Here is a 21,877-nt window from a genome sequence, read left to right as displayed (position 1 = left end):
ACACACTCACACTTACACCATCACTCACACACACTCACACTTACACCATCACTCACACACACTCACACTCACACCATCACTCACACACACACACCATCAATCATTCACTCACCCACACACTCACTCACCATCACACACTCACCCAACCACTCACACACTCACCATCAATCACTCACTCACCCACTCAAACACTCACCATCAATCACCATCACACACTCACTCACCCACGCAATCACTCATCCACACACTCACTCACTCACCATCAATCACCATCACACACTCACTCACCCGCATACTCACCCAACCACTCAAACACTCACCATCAATCACTCACTCACCCACTCACACACTCACCATCAATCACCATCACACACTCACTCACCCGCATACTCACCCAACCACTCACACACTCACCATCAATCACTCACTCACCCACTCACACACTCACCCACTCACCATCACACACTCACTCACCCACACACTCACACCCTCACTCATTCGCACGCCGGTGCCAGGCTAGGTGCATGCGAAGACCTCCACGTACTTGCAAGGCAGAATCCTCACCACCTCGCCCGCTTTGTATCCCTCGATGCACACGGCACACGGATCAAACTCAGCGTCCACCTCCTGCGAGACACGGGGACAGAGACACGGGGATAGAGACACGGGGACAGAGAGACACGGGGAGAGAGAGACACGGGGAGAGAGAGACACGGGGAGAGAGAGACACGGGGAGAGAGAGACACGGGGACAGAGACACACGGATCAAACTCAGCGTCCACCTCCTGCGAGACACGGGACAGAGACACGGGGATAGAGACACGGGGAGAGAGAGACACGGGGAGAGAGAGACACGGGGAGAGAGAGACACGGGGAGAGAGACACGGGGACAGAGACACACGGATCAAACTCAGCGTCCACCTCCTGCGAGACACGGGGACAGAGACACGGGAACAGAGACACGGGTAGAGACACACACGGGGACAGAGAGACACACACACGGGGTTAGAGACACACACACGGGGTTAGAGACACGCGGGGTGAGAGAGACACGGGGTGAGAGAGACACGCGGGGGGTGAGAGAGACACACGGGGGGTGAGAGAGACACACGGGGTGAGAGAGAGAGACGCGGGGTGAGAGAGAGACACGGGGTGAGAGAGAGACACGCTGCGAGAGAGAGACACGGGGTGAGAGAGAGAGAGACACGGGGTGAGAGAGAGAGACCCGGGGTGAGAGAGAGAGACACGGGGTGAGAGAGAGAGACACGGGGTGAGAGAGAGAGACACGGGGTGAGAGAGAGAGAGACACGGGGTGAGAGAGAGAGAGACACGGGGTGAGAGAGAGAGACACGGGGTGAGAGACACACGGGGTGAGAGAGAGACACGGGGTGAGAGAGAGACACGGGGTGAGAGAGAGAGACACGGGGTGAGAGAGAGAGACACGGGGTGAGAGAGAGAGACACGGGGTGAGAGAGAGACACGGGGTGAGAGAGAGACACGGGGTGAGAGAGAGACACGGGGTGAGAGAGAGACACGGGGTGAGAGAGAGAGACACGGGGTGAGAGAGAGAGACACGGGGTGAGAGAGAGAGACACGGGGTGAGAGAGAGAGACACGGGGTGAGAGAGAGAGACACGGGGTGAGAGAGAGACACGGGGTGAGAGAGAGACACGGGGTGAGAGAGAGACACGGGGTGAGAGAGAGACACGGGGTGAGAGAGAGACACGGGGTGAGAGAGAGACACGGGGTGAGAGAGAGACACGGGGTGAGAGAGAGACACGGGGTGAGAGAGAGACACGGGGTGAGAGAGAGACACGGGGTGAGAGAGAGACACGGGGTGAGAGAGAGACACGGGGTGAGAGAGAGACACGGGGTGAGAGAGAGAGACACGGGGTGAGAGAGAGACACGGGGTGAGAGAGAGACACGGGGTGAGAGAGAGACACGGGGTGAGAGAGAGAGACACGGGGTGAGAGAGAGACACGGGGTGAGAGAGAGAGACACGGGGTGAGAGAGAGAGACACGGGGTGAGAGAGAGACACGGGGTGAGAGAGAGAGACACGGGGTGAGAGAGAGACACGGGGTGAGAGAGAGACACGGGGTGAGAGAGAGACACGGGGTGAGAGAGAGACACGGGGTGAGAGAGAGAGACACGGGGTGAGAGAGAGAGACACGGGGTGAGAGAGAGACACGGGGTGAGAGAGAGACACGGGGTGAGAGAGAGAGACACGGGGTGAGAGAGAGAGACACGGGGTGAGAGAGAGACACGGGGTGAGAGAGAGACACGGGGTGAGAGAGAGACACGGGGTGAGAGAGAGAGACACGGGGTGAGAGAGAGACACGGGGTGAGAGAGAGACACACGGGGTGAGAGAGAGAGACACGGGGTGAGAGAGAGAGACACGGGGTGAGAGAGAGAGACACGGGGTGAGAGAGAGAGACACGGGGTGAGAGAGAGACACGGGGTGAGAGAGAGAGACACGGGGTGAGAGAGAGACACGGGGTGAGAGAGAGACACGGGGTGAGAGAGAGAGACACGGGGTGAGAGAGAGAGACACGGGGTGAGAGAGAGACACGGGGTGAGAGAGAGACACGGGGTGAGAGAGAGAGACACGGGGTGAGAGAGAGACACGGGGTGAGAGAGAGACACGGGGTGAGAGAGAGAGACACGGGGTGAGAGAGAGAGACACGGGGTGAGAGAGAGAGACACGGGGTGAGAGAGAGAGACACGGGGTTAGAGAGAGACACGGGGTGAGAGAGAGAGACACGGGGTGAGAGAGACACGGGGTGAGAGAGAGAGACACGGGGTGAGAGAGAGAGACACGGGGTGAGAGAGAGAGACACGGGGTGAGAGAGAGAGACACGGGGTTAGAGAGAGACACGGGGTGAGAGAGAGAGACACGGGGTGAGAGAGAGACACGGGGTGAGAGAGAGACACGGGGTGAGAGAGAGAGACACGGGGTGAGAGAGAGAGACACGGGGTGAGAGAGAGACACGGGGTGAGAGAGAGACACGGGGTGAGAGAGAGAGACACGGGGTGAGAGAGAGACACGGGGTGAGAGAGAGACACGGGGTGAGAGAGAGAGACACGGGGTGAGAGAGAGAGACACGGGGTGAGAGAGAGAGACACGGGGTGAGAGAGAGAGACACGGGGTTAGAGAGAGACACGGGGTGAGAGAGAGAGACACGGGGTGAGAGAGACACGGGGTGAGAGAGAGACGCGGGGAGTTTGCGTCATCTGTTGTTGTAATGTTCTGACACCGTGCCAGCATCATCCTCACAAACACTAACACCACCACCAACACCACCACCAACACCACCAACACCAGCACCACCACCACCACCACCAACACGTGTTGTTGGTGGTGGTGGTGACTACGAAGCCAATTTCCCACCTGGCACCCCCCACACCCCCCATTAGTGGGAGCCGCGGTGGTGATGGTGGTGGTGGTGATGGTGGTGATGGTGGTGGTGGTGATGGTGGAGATGATGGTGGTGATGGTAGTGATGATGGTAGTGATGGTGATGATGATGGTGGTGATGATGGTAGTGATGATGATGATGGTGGTAGTGGTGGTAGTGATGGTAGTGATGATGATGATGGTAGTGATGGTAGTGTTGGTAGTGGTGACGATGAAAGTGATGATGATGGTAGTGAAGGTGGTGAAGATGATGGTAGTGATGATGATGATGGTAATAGTAATGATAGTGATGGTGGTGATGATAGTGATGATGGTGATGATAGTGATGGTGAAGGTAGTGATGGTAGTGTTGGTGAAGGTAGTGATGGTAGTAGTGATGGTAGTGATGGTAGTAGTGATGGTAGTGATGATGGTGATAGTGAAGGTAGTAGTAGTGATGATGATGGTGATGATAGTGATGATGATGATGGTAGTAGTGATGATAGTGATGGTAGTGATGGTAGTGATGATGGTGATAGTGAAGGTAGTGATGGTAGTAGTAGTAGTGATGATGATGATGGTGATGATGATGATGGTAGTGGTAGTGATGATGGTAGTGGTAGTGAAGGTAGTGAAGGTAGTGATGATGATAGTAGTAGTGAAGGTAGTAGTAGTGATGGTGACGATGATGGTGACGATGATGGTGACGATGATGATGACGATGATGGTGACGATGTTTCCGTGCCTGGTCTGCTGGCCTGACGCTCTTCGCCTGCAGCTTGGCGATGGCTTTCTTGGTGCTCGTCAGCAGTGATGGTAGTGGTGGTGATGGTAGTGATGATGATGATGGTAGTGATGGTGACGATGGTGATGATGGTAGTGGTGGTAGTGAAGGTAGTGATGATAGTAGTAGTGATGATAGTAGTAGTGATGATAGTGGTAGTGAAGGTAGTGATGGTGATGATGGTAGTGGTGGTAGTGAAGGTAGTGATGATAGTAGTAGTGATGATAGTAGTAGTGATGATAGTAGTAGTGATGGTAGTGACGATGATGATGATGGTAGTGATGGTGACGATGATGGTGACGATGTTTCCGTGCCTGGTCTGCTGGCCTGACGCTCTTCGCCTGCAGCTTGGCGATGGCTTTCTTGGTGCTCGTCAGCAGCTGGCGCTGAACACCGCAGACACGGGGGGGGGGGGGCACGGGGGGGGGGGCACGGGGGGGGGGCACGGGGGGGGGGGGTGGTCAGGCGCCGGCGTCGTGAACCCCAACGTCACCACCACCACCACCACCATCATCACCATCACCATCACCACCACCACCACCACCATCACCACCGTCATCACCACCACCACCACCATCACCACCGTCACCACCATCACCACCACCACTGTCACCACCACCACCACCGTCGTCACCACCACCACCATCACCACCACCACCACCGTCACCACCACCGTCACCACCACCGCTACCTGCCGCCTCGCGTTGGCGTTGAGCGTGCGGTATCTCTGTGCGTAGTAGAAGATGAACCACGTGATGGAGATGAGCACCAGGATGACGGACACGGACAGGAACATGAGCGACAGGTTGGTGAAGCCGCCATGGTCGCCGCCATGGTCGCCGTCAGCGCCCGAGCCGCCGCCGCCTCCGACGGGCAGAATATCGAGGAAGGCCTCGAGGCCCACGGCGTCGTAGCGGGCTAGGGCCAGGCCGCTCGGGTGCAGGGGGATGGCGACCACCACCAGCGGGACGTCACTCACGTCTTGGGGGAGGGTGGGTGGGTGGGGGGGGAGGAGAGATGTTGATTACCTCGCCTGGTACGCAGGAGGTCGTGGGTTCAATCGCAGACACTGAGAGATGTTGACTGCCTCGCCTGGTCGCGAGTTCAATCACAGACACTGAGAGATGTTGACTACCTCGCCTGGTACGCAGGAGGTCGTGGGTTCAATCCCAGACACTGAGAGATGTTGATTACCTCGCCTGGTACGCAGGAGGTCGTGGGTTAAATCGCAGACACTGAGAGATGTTGACTACCTCGCCTGGTACGCAGGAGGTCGTGGGTTCAATCGCAGACACTGAGAGATGTTGACTGCCTCGCCTGGTCGCGAGTTCAATCACAGACACTGAGTAGATGTTGACTACCTCGCCTGGTACGCAGGAGGTCGTGGGTTCAATCGCAGACACTGAGAGATGTTGACTGCCTCGCCTGGTCGCGAGTTCAATCACAGACACTGAGAGATGTTGACTACCTCGCCTGGTCGTGGGTTCAATCCCAGACACTGAGAGATGTTGACTGCCTCGCCTGGTCGCGAGTTCAATCACAGACACTGAGAGATGTTGACTACCTCGCCTGGTCGTGGGTTCAATCCCAGACACTGAGAGATGTTGACTACCTCGCCTGGTACGCAGGAGGTCGTGGGTTCAATCGCAGACACTGAGAGATGTTGACTGCCTCGCCTGGTCGCGAGTTCAATCACAGACACTGAGAGATGTTGACTGCCTCGCCTGGTCGTGGGTTCAATCCCAGACACTGAGAGATGTTGACTACCTCGCCTGGTACGCAGGAGGGCGTGGGTTCAATCGCAGACACTGAGAGATGTTGACTACCTCGCCTGGTACGCAGGAGGGCGTGGGTTCAATCGCAGACACTGAGAGATGTTGACTGCCTCGCCTGGTCGCGAGTTCAATCCCAGACACTGAGAGATGTTGATTACCTTGCCTGCTACGCAGGAGGTCGTGGGTTCAATCCCAGACACTGAGAGATGTTGACTACCTCGCCTGGTACGCAGGAGGTCGTGGGTTCAATCCCAGACACTGAGAGATGTTGACTACCTCGCCTGGTACGCAGGAGGTCGTGGGTTCAAACCCAGAATCCCAGACACTGAGAGATGTTGACTGCCTCGCCTGGTCGCGAGTTCAATCACAGACACTGAGAGATGTTGACTACCTCACCTGGTACGCAGGGAGTCGTGGGTTCAATCCCAGACACTGAGACTTCTTGACTACCTCGCCTGGTCGCGAGTTCAATCACAGACACTGAGTAGATGTTGACTACCTCGCCTGGTACGCAGGAGGTCGTGGGTTCAAACCCAGAATCCCAGACACTGAGAGATGTTGACTGCCTCGCCTGGTCGCGAGTTCAATCACAGACACTGAGAGATGTTGACTACCTCACCTGGTACGCAGGGAGTCGTGGGTTCAATCCCAGACACTGAGACTTCTTGACTACCTCGCCTGGTCGCGAGTTCAATCACAGACACTGAGTAGATGTTGACTACCTCGCCTGGTACGCAGGAGGTCGTGGGTCAATCCCAGAATCCCAGACACTGAGAGATGTTGACTACATCGCCTGGTCGCGAGTTCAATCACAGACACTGAGTAGATGTTGACTACCTCACCTGGTGCGCAGGGAGTCGTGGGTTCAATCCCAGACACTGAGACTTCTTGACTACCTCGCCTGGTCGCGAGTTCAATCACAGACACTGAGTAGATGTTGACTACCTCGCCTGGTACGCAGGAGGTCGTGGGTTCAATCCCAGACACAGAGAGATGTTGACTACCTCGCCTGGTACGCAGGAGGTCGTGGGTTCAATCGCAGACACCGAGTAGATGTTGACTACCTCGCCTGGTACGCAGGAGGTCGTGGGTTCAATTGCAGACACCGAGTAGATGTTGATTACCTTGCCTGGTACACAGGAGGGCGTGAGTTCAAACACAAACACTGAGAGATGTTGACTACCTCGCCTGGTACGCAGGAGGTCGTGGGTTCAAACCCAGACACTGAGAGATGTTGACTACCTCGCCTGGTTCACAGGAGGTCGTGGGTTCAATCGCAGACACTGAGAGATGTTGACTACCTCGCCTGGTACACAGGAGGTCGTGGGTTCAATCCCAGAATCCCAGACACTGAGAGATGTTGACTGCCTCGCCTGGTCGCGAGTTCAATCACAGACACTGAGAGATGTTGACTACCTCGCCTGGTACGCAGGAGGTCGTGGGTTCAATCGCAGACACTGAGACTTCTTGACTACCTCGCCTGGTCGCGAGTTCAATCACAGACACTGAGTAGATGTTGACTACCTCGCCTGGTACACAGGAGGTCGTGGGTTCAATCGCAGACACTGAGAGATGTTGACTACCTCGCCTGGTACGCAGGAAGTCGCGAGTTCAATCACAGACACTGAAACTTCTTGACTAACCTCGCCTGGTCGCGAGTTCAATCACAGACACTGAGTAGATGTTGACTACCTCGCCTGGTGCACATGAGGTCGTGGGTTCAAACCCAGACACTGAGAGATGTTGACTACCTCGCTTGCTACGCAGGAGGTCGTGGGTTCAATCGCAGACACCGAGTAGATGTTGACTGCCTCGCCTGGTCGCGAGTTCAATCACAGACACTGAGTAGATGTTGACTACCTCGCCTGGTACGCAGGAGGTCGTGGGTTCAATCCCAGACACGGAGATGTTGACTACCTCGCCTGCTACGCAGGAGTGCGTGGGTTCAATCCCAGACACTGAGAGATGTTGACTACCTCGCCTGGTACACAAAAGGGCGTGGGTTCAATCCCAGACACTGAGAGATGTTGACTACCTCGCCTGGTCGCGAGTTCAATCCCAGACACTGAGAGATGTTGACTACCTCGCCTGGTACGCAAAAGGTCGTGCGTTAAATCCCAGACCCTGAGAGATGTTGACTACCTCGCCTGGTCGCGAGTTCAATCCCAGACACTGAGAGATGTTGACTACCTCGCCTGGTACGCAAAAGGTCGTGCGTTAAATCCCAGACCCTGAGAGATGTTGACTACCTCGCCTGGTACGCAGAAGGTCGTGCGTTAAATCCCAGACTCTGAGAGATGTTGACTACCTCGCCCGGTGTGCAGGAGGTCGTGGGTTCAATGTATGTAGGGTATGTTTGTAGTGCGTGTCCGGCAAAAACAACCCCCTACCTCCTCGTGGTGCCGGATGGCAACGCTGTGGTAGGCAGTGCCAAGGGGGGGAGAGGGCCAATGTAGATTGGCCGTCTCCCCTCAAGGCGTCTGTAGCCACCACAGTGGCCAAATGAGGGCTCTGGACGGGTTCGAGGGGCTGGTGACCCCTCCACCTTCAATTAATTACCACTAAACTACGAGTTAAAAACTGTATCTAATAAGCTTGTGCCGGAGGCCCCGGGGGGCCAGGCGTCTATGACGTCTCCTGGCCAATCCCCAATTGGCGGAGCCAGGAGACTGAATCTCTACCCTCGGGGCTCCTCCATAAACAACGAAAAGCCACTACGGATGGCCACGTGGAATGTTCGAACGCTCACTGCGGAGGAGAGGCTGCCACACTCCTCTGTCGGGAGCTGGACCGGTACCACCTGGATCTCTGTGGCATTCAGGAGGTCCGGTGGTCCGGCTCTGGCTCCTGCCACCATGAGGGGTGAACAGTCCTCTACTCGGGGCAGGAGACCGCCAAACAACAGGGTGTGGCTCTTCTTTTGAACAAAAGAATGAAGGGGGCGTGGGAGCGTGGCGGTGAGGTGTGTGAAGCTGTAAGCCCCAGGCTACTTTCAGCTCGCCGTCCCATCAACCAGAGGCGAGGAGTGGTGGTCGTGGTTACTTATGCCCCCACCAAAGACGCACATCTGTGGAGAGATGCAGGCAAGGCCGATGAGTCAGATGCCTTCTGTGGCCTCCTGTCACAGGTGCTGGCTAAAGTGGCCCCTCGGGATAGAGTCATCATGTTGGGTGACTTCAATGACCGAGTTGGGCATGATGCTGGCACCTGGTCTGGAGTGATTGGAGGGCATGGGCCAGATCAGCTCAATAACAACGGTAGGAGGCTGCTAGATTTTTATGCAGCCCATGGGCTTGTAATTACAAACACGCTGTTCCGGCATCGGCGCATCCACACCACATCATGGATGCATCCCTGGTCTAAGCAAGAACATCTGCTGGATTACGTAGTGATGGACCAGCGGATGCGAGCCCATGTCTTTGACACTAGGACCTACCGTGGAGCTGATCTGCCCTCTGACCATCGACTTGTCATCTGTAAGATGCACCTGCCATTCTTCCACTCTGGTGGTGGGTGTATACCCAGGACCCCATTCAAACCCAAAGTGGCCTAGTCTCAGCTAGCTGATGAAAGTTGCAAGCGAGAATTCCATAATCGCTTGCGGCTGAGGTTGGCATCGTCCCCCACTCCTCCTGATGTCGAGGGTAAATGGGCGAGGTTTAGGACTGTCACTCATGCAGCTGCAATGGCTGCTTTGGGTAAGCGGTCCAGACCTCCCCAGAGACCCTGGCTGACAGAGGAGGTGTTCAGGATGGTTGAGAAAAAGCGACAGGCCCACTGTCATCGGCTACAGCATCCCACGTCAGAGAATGAGGAGGCTTACCGCAGCCTTCGCTCGGAGGTTCGGAGAGCCGTGAGGCGCTGCAAGGTTGGGTGGTGGTCGCGCGTTGCTGAGGAGATGGAGTCTGCCTCAGTGGCCCGCGATCACAAATCTCTATTTAACTCCATCAAAAAAGTAACCTGCAGCGCCACACCTATTACCATCATTCGGGGAAAGAACGGTAATCCAATCTCCGACCCCCAGGAACAGGTTTGTAGATTTGATGAGCATTTCTGTGAGGTCTTGAGGGAGGGGAAATCCCTCAGCCTGGAAAACATCGTGGGACTAAGTGAACGGAGGGCGGAGGAGCGACGCTCACAACAACGAGCGGAGCGCCGGGTGGCTAAAGCACAGCAGGTTGGCACAGTAGGGGGCAGAGGTGGTGCATCATCTCAGTCATCTCAGTCAGTCGACCCGTGGCACCTGCTGGGTCTGCCCCGTGACCTCCTGCCAGCGGGCGTTCGACACTTCACGTGGCCTCAAGGTGCACATGGCCTGGCACAAGCGTCGTGGTGACGTCACCGCCACTTAGTGGCGAATGGCGGTTGTTGTTGTTGTGTTTGTGCGTCACTGTGTGTGAGACTGTGTGTGTGAGTCTTTGTGTGTGTGTGAGTCTGTGTGTGTGTGTGAGTCTGTGTGTGTGTGTGAGTCTGTGTGTGTGTGTGAGTCTGTGTGTGTGTGAGTCTGTGTGTGTGTCACTGTGTATCACTGTGTCTGTGTGTGCCACGGTCATTCCCTCCCTTCTCTACGCTTGCGAAACGTGGACCCCCCTAATGGAACATCTTCGCCGGTTAGAAACATTTAGGCTGGCCTGCCTACGATCCATCCTGGGTTTAACCAGACTGGATTGTGTGAGGAGCTCACAAATCCTTGAAAGATCTGGGCAAGGTCCCATCGGTGAGCTCCTCCGGCGGGCAAGGCTGCGATGGCTGGGTCATGTAGCCCGCATGCCCAGCCACCGCATGCCGAAACAGCTTTTGTTTAGCCGGATCGAGGGGGCTAAGCGGGCGCGGCACGGGCTAGAGAAGAGATGGAGTGATGTGGTACAGGAGGACGTGGAGCTGAGTGGACTTGCCGATGACTGGTACCAGCGGTGTCAAGATCGGCCTCTGTGGAGGAGGCTCGTGAAGGACGCTGCTACTGGGCAGTTGGAGGCAGTCGCCCTCCAACAACAACGGAGGGCGGAGGAGCGACGCTCACAACAACGAGCGGAGCGCCGGGTGGCTAAAGCACAGCAGGTTGGCACAGTAGGGGGCACAGGTGGTACATCAGCCAGTGATCTCAGTCAGTCGACCCGTGGCACCTGGGTCTGCCCCGTGACCTCCTGCCAGCGGGCGTTCGACACTTCACGTGGCCTCAGGGTGCACGTGGCCTGGCACAAGCGTCGTGGTGACGTCACCGCCACTTAGTGGCGAATGGCGGTTGTTGTTGTTGTTGTATCACGGTGTATCACTGTGTGTGTATCTCTGTGTGTGTCTGTGTGAGTCTGTGTGTGTCTGTGTGTCTGTGTGTGTGTCTGTGTGTGTGAGTCTGTGTGTGTGTGTGAGTCTGTGTGTGTGTATATCTCTGAGTGTGTCTGTGTGTGTGCGAGTGTGTGTGTGTGCGAGTCTGTGTGTGTGTGCGAGTCTGTGTGTGTGTGCGAGTCTGTGTGTGTGTGCGAGTCTGTGTGTGTGTGTGAGTCTGTGTGTGTGTGTGTGGTGAGTCTGTGTGTGTGTGCGAGTCTGTGTGTGTGTGAGTCTGTGTGTGTGTGTGTGTGGTGAGTCTGTGTGTGTGTGGCTGTGTGTGTGTGAGTGTCTGTGTGTGTGTGTGAGTCTGTGTGTGTGTGCGCGAGTCTGTGTGTGTGTGCGTGTCTGTGTGTGTGTGAGATTCTGTGTGTGTGTGTGCGCGAGTCTGTGTGTGTGTGAGTCTGTGTGTGTGTGTGCGAGTCTGTGTGTGTGTGCGTGTCTGTGTGTGTGTGCGAGTCTGTGTGTGTGTGCGTGTCTGTGTGTGTGTGTGAGATTCTGTGTGTGTGTGTGTGCGCGAGTCTGTGTGTGTGTGAGTCTGTGTTGCGAGTCTGTGAGTCTCTGTAGGAGCGGTGGTCAGTGGTTAGCGCTACGCTGCGCTATTAACCTGGCGACCCAGGTTCGATTTCCGCTCACGGCCAACACCAGTGAACAATTATCTGAACCGGTCCCGGGCCTCCCCTAGGTCGACTCAGCCTCAAATGAGTACCTGGTGCGGTGTGTAGTAAACATCGCCACTGGGGAGACAAAGGCGGTCGGGCGTGGTGCTGGCCACCCACCCCCTCGTGTGCCGTTCCGGCCTTCATAGGTGCTCGCTAACAGCACTTGCCCCTACAGTCTGTTAAGGCTATACGGGGGATCTTTGTCTCTATGTTGACCTTCTTAAGCGCAGTACGTAGCCAACCGTGGCGAATAGAATCGGAGGTGGGGGGTTAAGGACTACAAACTAAACACGAAATGTTGTTCTGAAGCATCGAGTTACCAATGTAGCATAGTGGTGTAGTGTAAAGTGTAGTGTATAGTACTGTAGTGTAAAGTGTAATGTAGTGTATAGTGTAGTGTATAGTAGTGTAAAGTGTAGTGTATTTCGTAGTGTAGTGTATAGTGTAGTGTATAGTACTGTAGTGTATATAGTAGTGTAGTGTATATAGTACTGTAGTGTATAGTACTGTATAGTAGTGTAGTGTATAGTACTATAGTGTAAAGTGTAGTGTATATAGTGGTGTAGTGTATAGTGTAGTGTATAGTACTGTAGTGTAAAGTGTATAGTGTAGTGTAGTGTATATAGTAGTGTATAGTGTAGTGTATAGTACTGTAGTGTATATAGTAGTGTAGTGTATATAGTAGTGTATAGTACTGCAGTGTAAAGTGTAGTGTATATAGTAGTGTAGTGTATAGTGTAGTGTATAGTACTGTAGTGTATATAGTAGTGTAGTGCATATAGTAGTGTATAGTAATGTAGTGTAAAGTGTAGTGTATAGTGTAGTGTATAGTACTGTAGTGTAAAGTGTAGTGTATAGTGTAGTGTAAAGTGTAGTGTATATAGTAGTGTAGTGTATAGTGTAGTGTATATAGTAGTGTAGTGCATAGTGTAGTGTATAGTACTGTAGTGTATAGTGTAGTGTATAGTACTGTAGTGTAAAGTGTAGTGTATAGTACTGTAGTGTAAAGTGTAGTGTAGTGTATATAGTAGTGTATAGTACTGTAGTGTAAAGTGTAGTGTATTTAGTAGTGTAGTGTATAGTGTAGTGTATAGTACTGTAGTGTAAAGTGTAGTATATATAGTGGTGTAGTGTAAAGTGTAGTGTATAGTACTGTAGTGTAAAGTGTAGTGTATATAGTAGTGTAGTGTAAAGTGTAGTGTATATAGTAGTGTAGTGTATAGTACTGTAGTGTATATAGTAGTGTAGTGTATAGTGTAGTGTATAGTACTGTAGTGTATAGTGTAGTGTATAGTACTGTAGTGTAAAGTGTAGTGTAGTGTATATAGTAGTGTATAGTACTGTAGTGTAAAGTGTAGTGTATAGTGTAGTGTATAGTACTGTAGTGTAAAGTGTAGTGTAGTGTATATAGTAGTGTATAGTACTGTAGTGTAAAGTGTAGTGTAGTGTATTTAGTAGTGTAAAGTGTAGTGTATATAGTAGTGTAGTGTAAAGTGTAGTGTATATAGTAGTGTAGTTTATAGTGTAGTGTATAGTACTGTAGTGTAAAGTGTAGTGTATATAGTAGTGTATAGTACTGTAGTGTAAAGTGTAGTGTATTTAGTAGTGTAGTGTATATAGTAGTGTATAGTACTGTAGTGTAAAGTGTAGTGTATAGTGTAGTGTATATAGTAGTGTAGTGTATAGTGTAGTGTATAGTACTGTAGTGTAAAGTGTAGTGTGGTGTATATAGTAGTGTAGTGTATAGTAGTGTATATAGTACTGTAGTGTATATAGTAGTGTAGTGTATATAGTAGTGTAGTGTATATAGTAGTGTAGTGTATATAGTAGTGTATAGTACTGTAGTGTAAAGTGTAGTGTAGAGTGTAATGTATTGTATAGTTGTGTAGTGTAATGTATAGTGAAGTAGTATAGTGTAGTGCATTGCATATTCATGTAGTGTAATGTATAGTGCAGTAGTGTATAGTGTAGTTTATAGTAGTTCGTTTGGTATGAATGTTCAACTTCTTTCGCAACACCGCACACGCACGCACTCGCGCACACACGCGCACACACACACGCTCATCCACACACACACACACCACTCACTCGCACGCACACACACACTCACACACTCACACACACACGACCCCGCTAATCGTTTTGATCGCTGCGAGGACAATTCCATCCAGAGGGTCCTCCGGTGGTTGCAACACCACCAACAACATTACCACCACCACCACCAACATTACCACCACCAACCCCACCATTACCACCAACAACCCTACCACCACCACCACCACCACGACCAACAACCCCACCACTACCACCAACAACATTACCACCACCAACAACAACATTACCACCACCAACATTATTACCACCACCAACATTACCACCACCACCAACACCACCACCAACAACCCCACCACTACCACCAACAACACCACCACCAACAACCCCACCACCACCAACAACATTACCACTACCACCAACCCCACCATTACCACCACCACCAACCCCACCACCACCACCAACAACCCCACCAACATTACCACCACCAACATTATCACCACCACCAACATTACCACCACCACCACCACCAACAACATTACCACCACCACCAACATCACCACCACCATCACCACCACCAACCCCACCACCACCAACAGCCCCACCACCACCACCAACAGCCCCACCACCACCAACACCACCAACAGCCCCACCACCACCAACACCACCAACAGCCCCACCACCACCAACACTACCAACAGCCCCACCACCACCAACACTACCACCACCACCAACATTACCACCACCACCACCAACAACATTACCACCACCACCAACCCCACCACCACCAACCCCACCACCACTAACAACCCCACCACCACCAACAGCCCCACCAACATTATACCACCACCAACAACAACACCACCACCACATTTTCTAGAAGCAACGCTCTGAAAAGCAATGTTGGGCTGCCACGATACATTTCCACACAACAACTACGACTGTGATGACGATGGTGGTGGTGGTGACGATGGTGGTGGCGGTGATGGTGGTGATAAGGCACTGCCACCCTCGCTATTAGTTGTGGCAAGGTCGCGACTCAAACCCCCCCCCCCCACCCAAAAAAACCAAGCTACGGTATTTAGCTCTGTTGTGAAAATAAATAAATAAAGGAAGGGGCTAAAACATTTTATTTTAGTGACAAGCGTTTGTTTTTAATTTTTTACCCACCACGACTCTACCCACCACGACCATCATCATCATCACCACCACAACCACCACAATCACCACCACAATCACCACCACCATTATCACAACCACCACAACCACCACCACTACCACCACCACAACCACCACCACCATTATCACAACCACCACCACGCAACTTTTTCCACCATGACTCCAACAACAACAACAACAACCGACATTCGCCACTAAGTGGCGGTGACGTCACCACGGCGCCCGTGCCAGGCTAGGTTCACTTTGACGACACCACCACCACAACCATCATCACAACCACACCGCCACCAATAACACCACCATCATCATCATCACAACCAACCCTCCACCATCATCATCACAACCGCACCACCACCAACTCCAATAAACATCTCAACCAACAATCACCACTCACCAACACCAACCACCAACAATCACCACTCACCACCACCAACCACCACTCAACATCTTCACCACGACCACCACTCACCACCACCAACCACCAACAATCACCACCACCAACAATCACCACTCACCACCACCAACAATCACCACTCACCACCACCAACCACCACTCAACATCTTCACCACCACCACCACCACTCACCACCACCAACCACCAACAATCACCACCACCAACAATCACCACTCACCACCACCAACCACCACCAACCACCAACAATCACCACTCACCACCACCAACCACCACTCAACATCACCACCACCAACTCCAATCAACATCTCCACCACCAACAATCACCACTCAACATCTCCACCACCAACAATCACCACTCAACATCTCCACCACCAACAATCACCACTCAACATCTCCACCACCAACAATCACCACTCACCACCACCAACCACCACTCAACATCTCCACCACCAACCACCACCACCAACCACCACCACCAACCACCAACCACCACCGGGCCTGCACGCCGATACCGAAACCATCCTTGTCCACCCTGGCGAACACCACCACCACCAACACCACCGCCACAACAACCGCCATTCGCCACTAAGTGGCGGTGACGTCACCACGACGCTTGTGCCAGGCCATGTGCACCCTGAGGCCACGTGAAGTGTCGAACGCCCGCTGGCAGGAGGTCACGGGTCAGACCCAGCAGGTGCCACGGGTCGACTGACTGAGATGACTGAGATGACTGGCTGATACACCACCTGTGCCCCCTACTGTGCCAACCTGCTGTGCTTTAGCCACCCGGCGCTCCGCTCGTTGTTGTGAGCGTCGCTCCTCCGCCCTCCGCTGTTGTTGGAGGGCGACTGCCTCCAACTGCCCAGCAGCGTCCTTCACGAGCCTCCTCCACAGAGGCCGATCTTGACACCGCTGGTACCAGTCATCGGCAAGTCCACTCAGCTCCACGTCCTCCTGTACCACGTCACTCCATCTCTTCTCTAGCCCGTGCCGCGTCCGTTTAGCGCCCCCTCGATCCGGCCGAACAAAAGCTGTTTCGGCATGCGGTGGCTGGGCATGCGGGCTACATGACCCAGCCATCACAGCCTTGCCCGCCGGAGGAGCTCACCGATGGGACCTTGCCCAGATCTTTCAAGGATTTGTGAGCTCCTCGCACAATCCAGCCTGGTTAAACCCAGGATGGATCGTAGGCAGGCCAGCCTAAATGTTTCTAACCGGCGAAGATGTTCCATTAGGGGGGTGGGTGTCCACTCCACCAAAAAGACAAAGATCCCCCATATAGCCTGTAACAGACTGTAGGGGCAAGTGCTGTTAACGAGCAGCACCTATGAAGGCCGGTAACGGTACACACGAGAGGGTGGGTGGCCAGGCACCACGCCCGACCGCCTTTGCCTCCCCCAGTGCCGATGTTTTACTACACACCGCTACACCAGGTAACTCATTTGAGGCCGAGTCGACCTACGGGGAGGGCCCGGGACCAAGTTCAGATAATCGTCACCGTTGGTGTTGGCCGTGAGCCGGGAATCGAACGCCGGGTCCGCCGGGTTCATAGCGGCGGCGCTAACCGCTGCACCACCGCTCCCCACGTCCACCACCACCACCGCCACCACCGCCGCTCACCCTGCACGACGACACCGAGGCCATCGGCGTCCGCCCTGGCGAACAGCACCACGGCAAGCGACGCCCGCAGCTGCCTGCGGGCGACCCCGAGCGGCTCCTCGAGGCCACAACCGCCCGGCATGACGAGGGCCACCGCAGCCACGTGGCCCGCCGGGGTGGCCGGCGACGAGGACGACCCCTCGTCGGCCCCACCCTCGGGCCTGCCGAAGGTGTCGTTGACGCCGCAGGCCGATGGGTCGGGGGAGGCCCTGGTGAGCCACCCGCTGGCCGGGATCGCCGCCGACCCTTGCCCAAGAACGGCGGCCCCCGTGAGGGACGAGTTGAGCTTCTTATCGCCCTGGTAGAGGGTGACGCGGATGGTGACCAGCCGGGTGGTGGTGGTGGTGGTTGTTGTGGTGGTTGTGGCCGGTGGTTGTTGTGGCCGGGCTGTAAGCGCGTGGATTGATACGGGCAGCAGCAGCAGCAGGAGGAGGAGAAGAAGGAGCGGTGACGGTGGTGGTGTTGGTGGCAGGAGATGTTTTGATGGCCTTGGTGAATTTTGTGGTGGTGGTGGTGGTGGTGGCAGGAGATGGTGGTGGTGTTGTTGGTGATGTTTTGATGGCTGTGGTGAATTTCGTGGTGGTGTTGATGGTGGTGGTGTTGGTGGCAGGAGATGTTTTGATGGCTGTGGTGAATTTCCTGGTGGTGTTGATGGTGGTGGTGGCAGGAGATGGTGGTGGTGTTGTTGGTGATGTTTTGATGGCTGTGGTGAATTTCGTGGTGGTGGTGTTGATGGTGGTGGTGTTGGTGGCAGGAGATGTTTTGATGGCTGTGGTGAATTTTGTGGTGTTGGTGGCAGGAGATGGTGGTGGTGTTGTTGGTGATGTTTTGATGGCTGTGGTGAATTTCGTGGTGGTAGTGGCAGGAGATGGTGGTGGTCGTGATGTTTTGATGGCAGTGGTGAATTTCGTGGTGGTGTTGATGGTGGTGGTGATACAGGAGGTGATAATGTTGATGGTGATGATGATGGCGATGAAGATGTTGGTGATGGTGATGAAGGTGTTGGTGATGGTGGCAGTGATGTTGGTGATGATGTTGGTGATGATGTCGGTGATGGTGATGTTGGTGATGATGTCGGTGATGGTGATGTCGGTGATGGTGATGTTGGTGATGTTGGTGATGTTGGTGATGGTGATGTTGGTGATGGCTGACGTTGCTGGCTAGCGATGGCACCCCACATCAACACGGCCATTATGAACGGTGACACCCAAAAGATGGATAATTCCGCCTATTTAACGTCAATTTACGCCTTTGTATAAATATATTAATTATTAAAGTACAACCCGTGGCGACTGCCACATCGTTATACTGGCAGTCTATAGAGAACTACAGTCCCTAGTGAACTACAGTCTATAGACAGTCTATAGTGAACTACAGTCTATAGACAGTCTATAGTGAACTAGAGTCTATAGACAGTCTATAGTGAACTACAGTCTATAGACAGTCTATAGTGAACTACAGTCTATAGACAGTATATAGTGAACTACAGTCTATAGACAGTCTATAGTGAACTACAGTCTATAGACAGTCTATAGTGAACTACAGTCTATAGTGAACTACAGTCTATAGTGAACTACAGTCTATAGTGAACTACAGTCTATAGACAGTCTATAGTGAACTACAGTCTATAGTGAACGACAGTCTATAGACAGTCTATAGTGAACTACAGTCTATAGTGAACTACAGTCTATAGACAGTCTATAGTGAACTACAGTCTATAGTGAACGACAGTCTATAGACAGTCTATAGTAAACTACAGTCTATAGTGAACGACAGTCTATAGACAGTCTATAGTGAACTACAGTCTATAGTGAACTACAGTCTATAGTGAACTACAGTCTATAGACAGTCTATAGTGAACTACAGTCTATAGTGAACTACAGTCTATAGTGAACTACAGTCTATAGTGAACTACAGTCTATAGACAGTCTATAGTGAGCTACAGTCTATAGTGAACGACAGTCTATAGACAGTCTATAGTGAACTACAGTCTATAGTGAACTACAGTATATAGTGAACTACAGTCTATAGACAGTCTATAGTGAACTACAGTCTATAGACAGTCTATAGTGAACTACAGTCTATAGACAGTCTATAGACAGTCTATAGTGAACTACAGTCTATAGTGAACTACAGTCTATAGTGAACTACAGTCTACAAAGACTATAAAACATTTACGACTAATTACAATTTACAAACAATTAACCTCCAACCCCACCTCCCTCGGCCCAAAAAAAATAATAATTGTTAATATTAAAAAGGCGATAGGTTTAATAACTGCCGAAAGTAACACTTTAGCTACGTTAATATTTTATTTGAAAAAAACCCCCAGATATAAAGAAATAAAGTTTCGAAAACGGAGCGCAAAACACAGCAGTAGTGGACACGTGTGGCGCTCACCTGCCCCTTATATACACACACACCTGGGCGGTGACGTCACCTAATTATATATGCAAATGTATATGGGCGGGGCTTCGCGGGTGAACATTTACATAACCCCTCCCCCTTTCCCTTGCTCTCTTTTGGATCGCCCCTCCCCCCCCGCCACTTGACCATATATGGAGCGTAAGGCGGGGCTCCATTATCACTGCGTTTCTTGTATGCAAATGAGAGGGGGTGGGGCTTTGTAGGTGGTCATTTACATAACTCCTCCCCCTGCAATCTTGTACCCCGCCCCCACTTGACCATATTTGGAGCGTAGGGATGGGCTCAATCACCATCAGCCAGGGTCTATCTACTGCTGTGTGATAGCATCACCAAGTCTCTACCATCACCACAATCACCACCATCATCATCAGCCAGGGTCTATCTACTGCTGAGTGATGGGATCAGCAAGTCTCCATCACCATCACCACCATCATCATCAGTCAGGGTCTATCTACTGCTGGGTGATGGCATCACCAAGTCTCCATCATCATCATCATCATCACCACCATCACCGCCATCACCACCATCATCATCATCAGCCAGGATCTATCTACTGCTGAGTGATGGCATCACCAAGTCTCCACCATCATCATCATCACCATCATCATCAGTCAGGGTCTATCTACTGCTGAGTGATGGCATCACCAATTCTCTGCCATCACCATCATCACAATCACCATCATCATCAGTCAGGGTCTATCTACTGCTGAGTGATGGCATCACCAAGTCTCTATCATCATCATCAGTCAGGGTCTATCTACTGCTGAGTGATGGCATCACCAAGTCTCTATCATCATCATCACCATCATCAGTCAGGGTCTATCTACTGCTGAGTGATGGCATCACCAAGTCTCTATCATCATCATCATCACCATCATCAGTCAGGGTCTATCTACTGCTGAGTGATGGCATCACCAAGTCTCTACCATCACCACCATCATCATCATCATTAGTCAGGGTCTGTCTACTGCTGAGTGATGGCATCACCAAGTCTCCATCATCACCATCACCACCATCACAATCACCATCATCATCAGTCAGGGTCTATCTACTGCTGAGTGATGGCATCACCAAGTCTCCATCACCATCATCATCATCAACCAGAATCTATCTACTGCTGAGTGATGGCATCACCAAGTCTCTACCATCACCACTATCATCACCATCACAATCACCATCATCATCAGTCAGGGTCTATCTACTGCTGTGTGATGGCATCACCAAGTCTCCATCACCATCATCACCATCATCATCATCAGTCAGGGTCTATCTACTGCTGAGTGATGGCATCACCAACTCTCCACCATCATCACCATCATCACCATCATCATCAGCCAGGGTCTATCTACTGCTGAGTGATGGCATCACCAAGTCTCCATCATCATCACCATCATCATCATCAGTCAAGGTCTATCTACTGCTGAGTGATGGCATCACCAACTCTCCACCATCATCACCATCATCACCATCATCATCAGCCAGGGTCTATCTACTGCTGAGTGATGGCATCACCAAGTCTCCATCATCATCATCATCATCAGCCAGGGTCTATCTACTGCTGAGTGATGGCATCACCAAGTCTCCATCATCATCATCATCAGTCAGGGTCTATCTACTGCTGTGTGATGACATCACCAAGTCTCCATCATCACCAAGTCTCTATCATCATCATCATCACCATCATCAGTCAGGGTCTATCTACTGCTGAGTGATGGCATCACCAAGTCTCCACCATCATCATCATCATCAGTCAGGGTCTATCTACTGCTGAGTGATGGCATCACCAATTCTCCATCATCATCATCAGTCAGGGTCTATCTACTGCCGGATGATGGCATCACCAAGTCTCTGCCATCACCATCATCACAATCACCATCATCATCAGTCAGGGTCTATCTACTGCTGAGTGATGGCATCACCAAGTCTCCATCATCATCATCATCAGCCAGGGTCTATCTACTGCTGAGTGATGGCATCACCAAGTCTTTACCATCATCATCACCATCATCATCATCAGTCAGGGTCTATCTACTGCTGTGTGATGGCATCACCAAGTCTCTACCATCACCATCATCATCATCAGCCAGGGTCTATCTACTGCTGAGTGATGGCATCACCAAGTCTCCATCAACACCATCATCATCATCAGCCAGGGTCTATCTGCTGCTGAGTGATGGCTTCACCAAGTCTCTACCATCATCACCAT

General features: G+C 52.4%; 1 protein-coding gene across 3 annotated transcripts in view; it reads right to left on the bottom strand.

Moving 5' to 3' along the window:
• Nucleotides 1–19,648, bottom strand: part of LOC142907256 (uncharacterized) — a 34,474-nt gene extending 14,826 nt beyond the window's left edge. The window contains exons 1-4 of one of the 3 annotated variants that reach the window (XR_012930890.1): nucleotides 17,206–19,648; nucleotides 4,872–5,161; nucleotides 4,142–4,566; nucleotides 545–627 (exon numbers count right to left, since the gene is read on the bottom strand). The gene's annotated coding sequence lies outside the window, so the exon portion shown is untranslated. The other 2 variants (XR_012930891.1, XM_076056546.1) reach the window with 2 other exon arrangements.
• Between the last annotated feature and the right edge of the window lie 2,229 nt (nucleotides 19,649–21,877).

This window comes from Petromyzon marinus, chromosome 76 (genome assembly GCF_048934315.1).
Source record: "Petromyzon marinus isolate PM22_M1 ecotype Great Lakes invasive population chromosome 76, UKy_Petmar_22M1.pri1.0, whole genome shotgun sequence".
Lineage (NCBI taxonomy): Eukaryota > Metazoa > Chordata > Hyperoartia > Petromyzontiformes > Petromyzontidae > Petromyzon > Petromyzon marinus.
The sequence above is the reverse complement of the archived record's forward strand: the minus strand, read 5'-3'. Positions and strand labels throughout refer to the sequence as shown.